Source organism: Arvicola amphibius, chromosome 10 (assembly GCF_903992535.2).
Source record: "Arvicola amphibius chromosome 10, mArvAmp1.2, whole genome shotgun sequence".
In the NCBI taxonomy this organism is placed as follows: Eukaryota; Metazoa; Chordata; class Mammalia; order Rodentia; family Cricetidae; genus Arvicola; species Arvicola amphibius.
Window position 1 is genome coordinate 72,700,433 of NC_052056.1, and position 3,766 is coordinate 72,704,198.

Genomic DNA, 3,766 nt, shown 5'->3' on the forward strand with positions numbered 1-3,766 from the left:
TCCAGCCTCTCCCCTCACGGTTCCTTCAACCTCTTCTGCTGCTCAGCCAGCTGAAGGGCTGAACCTCCGTTGGTAGACTCCAGTCAATTTACTAAAAGGTGCAAACCTGAAAGCCAATTCGGTAGACTGTTGAGGGCTATTTTTCCAGCTTTTGGGTTTTGTGCCTCACTCACCAGGTGTTACAAGGCAAATGGTCATATTTCTCAAAATGAGATTGACAGCCGCCTCACAAGTGAGAACTAAAAAGAACAAGGACTGAGAGGAGTGAGGTCGGACAACTAAACATTTTAACTAAGCACCAACTTTTTAAAAAGTTTAAATTTCAGTAAGAGTAGTATACTACATGCATGCGCTTGAGTGTGTGTGTGTGTGTGTGTGTGTGTGTGTACATATGTGGGGGGAGCATACGTGTTCCATGAGGAGAAGCCAGAGGACAACTTTATGGAGTGAGTTCTCTTCCACCATGTGGGTCCTGGGGACAGAAGTCAGGCCTGCATGACAAGTGCCTTTACCTGCTGAGCCGTCTCATTAGCCCAAAATCCATGGCTTTTTTTTTCCTTTCTGAATAGCTGTTATTGTGGTTTGGAGTAACAGGTGAAATTTTCTTCCTTACATATTTGTGTTTATAATTATCTTATATATTTTATAATTGCTACATTATTATAATTATCCACAACAATTTTTGTTTTGTTTTTCAAGACAGGGTTTCTCTGTGTAGTTTTGGCTGTCCTGGAACTCACTCTATAGGCCAAGCTGGTCTCGAACTCAGAAATCTGTCTGCCTCTGCCTCCCGAGTGCTGGGATTAAAGGCTTGTGCCACTACTGCCCAGCTTACAATGATTTTTTTTTTTTTTTTTTTTTTTTTTTTTTTTTTTTTTAGGGGGAAGAGTGTCAACGAAGTTCCTACAAATTTTACGTTGGGGGAAATCCTAGGAGCCAGCACATCCAGAGGGCAATGGATAAGCTTCGGCCTGGGAGAGCCACCTTCGTGTTCATGGAGATAGGGAGGTATACATAGTGAGTTATTCTTATGAGGAGCGAAAACAGCCCTGGTGCCTGCTTTGTGCATGAAAACATCAGAGGCAACCACTTGGTGGGAGACGCAATCCAGAGCACTCTGGTCATGCCGTAGTTCCTAATAGACCCTCCCCTTTCGCCACCTGTGACACTGTGGCCAGCAGCCCATGGTCTGTGTATCCCACATGTGGCCCTGCACACATGGTTTCTGGCGGCCTAAAAGCCGTCGGGCTGAAGGTGTGTCTTCAGACACCCAGAGAAGCACATCCGCTCAGCAATGACGAGACTTCCCCTTCCTGTCTCTGTCCGTGTGTCACGAGCCGTGCTTCTGTGTTCTTGCTGTTCTTCTTTACTCAGACAAAGTCAACATCAGCCCAGACTGCCCTGAACCCTCTGCGTACCCAAGAACAGCCTCAAGAGCCTCATCCTCCTGCCTCAACCCCCACTGCTGGGATTACAGACCTGTACCCCATGACTGGCTTGCCTTCACTTTTTTCTACTTCCCATTGTTTTTATAAAAGACTAAAGAGCAAGACACCATTAAACAGTTATTTTGAAACATGTTGAAAACCAACCAACCTATCTTTGGAGTGCAGACTTTGCCGGTGGCTGTGTATCTGTCTTCAGAGTAGAGAAGATGACCTGGACTCCCCATTCCAGGGGACCTCTGGACCCCCATAAGCTCTCCCATGTTGACGGACACTTTCAGACACCCATAGCTATGGTTTGAAAACGACCCTTCTTAAGTCACTGTCGTAAATGACTCGCAGACATTGCTCTAGTGACTTGGCCACAGCCCCACCATAACGAAGTCCCAGAATTGGTGGCTGTTTGTGGCTTGATATGCCAAAATCTGGATTCTGCATATAAAAACTACATAAAGTATGTCACTAGTAGTTCAAATGGGACATGACAAAGTAGAACTGCACACGGGTCGTTCAAAGCCACTTCATCTGTCCTAGCAGCCTGTGTACCCCGAGAGTATGGCAGGTCTGCCTGGCCCCGCGCTTCGAGGCCACATGTTGTAGTACTAGTGAGTGTTTAGAGATAACGAGACACAGCCCAAGAAAATCACATCCCCGTGGGTTTTGTTGTTTTATGCTTCTTGTTCTTTTGGGGTTTGGTTTGTTTTATTGTTTGGTTGTTTTGTTGTTGTTGCTTTCAGTTTGGTTTCCTTAGAAAAAGAAAGGACCCTGACATCACACTGCTTACAAGGGAGTCCATGGAGTGCCCTCTTGAGATCTCTGGATGCCAAGACTTTGAAGAGACCCACACACAGGGCTGGACTTCTTAGGTCCCTATCCCACTTCCCGGGGGCTTAGGAAAGAACCTAGAACTGTCTGGCTTTGGCTGAAATGCACTCTAGGATGAGAAAGTTATTCCAGAGGCTTCTGTATAGAGAGAACGGCCCTGCCTGCATCCATTCTGTCCACACATTTACTCAGCTGGCATCCTGGGGCCTGTTCTGAATCCCTCTGGGTCTTGAAAACTAAAGATGGTAGCATGGGCCCTGCCTCCTGCAGCCACCAAGCTGCCCTGTGGGTTATTCTCACCTAACTCCCAGCCCCCTCGCTGGTAAGGACAGAATGGGGGGCACAACCATACCTCCCATCATGTCCCACCTTGTGCCGCGTCCTTCTGCCGTCGCATCTCTGTCTAACCCTCATGATCCTTCTACCGTAACAGCAAGGATCTGGCCCAGGCCAGCCACCCCATCATTATCAACCCTTCATCCTCAACCTAGCCCCTCCACAGACATCCTGCCAAATGCAACAGAAGCCCTCCCTTCTCCTGCATGCTTTCCTGCCTCATTCCAGCCAAGCTCCAGAAAGCCCACTGCAACCAGAGTGCCTTTTCTAACAAATACTTGCCAGGCACCCTGGCTGGACAGTGGATGTGCTACGTTTGCCTCCTCTGAGGGAGATGCCTGGCTTACACAAAGGAAGCAGGGTACATTGAAGAGAATTATCTTAGGGAAATAGCTGCAAGACTAGACCTTGTTGCTTTGGAGGGCTAAGACTGTGACTGTTAGCTGCACTTTTGGCAGGCCTAACAGTAGCAGCTGTGACTTCTCCCTCCCCTCACACTATCAGGTTGACCCTGCATTGTTTAGACAAGCATGTGTCTGATCCCTAGCATCTACCCTTGTTTCTCTAGGGGCCTGAAGGAGTGTCCCGTTCCTGTTGGCCTGGATGACAGGACATGGGAAAAGGTAAAGGAAGGAAGGGGTCTCACATTGTTCCACCAACACAGCACTTTATCTCAAGATGAGCTTGGTTTTAGCTAGATGAGGGCTGATGTCAGTCCACTCTGATCTGGGCTTGCCCATGAACTGGTCAGCAGACAACTGTTTTCAGGAAGGAGAATGTGCACCTAGCTTTAGACAAAGCTTAGAGGCTGGGTGGCACTTCTGTTTCTTTAGACAAAGCATAGAGGCTGGGTGGCACTTCTGTTTCTTTCTGGAGCAGCTTCAGACAAGGCATCAGCAAAAACGCCAGCTACGAGTAACTCGACTTGAGGTCCCCTGGGTCTTGGTACTCCAACTCTTTGATGGACAGTCCCATCCTCTTTCTGGAACCTAGACATGCCATCCAACTGCTAGCCATCCTTGCTCCCTAAGTCCCTTCCAGCTCCCAGGGTCAGAAAGAGTCTGGGCCCCAGGGATCCCCTCTTACCTCCTACTTCCAGGTCTTTTTCCACTGGGGCCCACTCACGGCCCTGGCCACAAAGAGCCTACCTCAAACCCAAA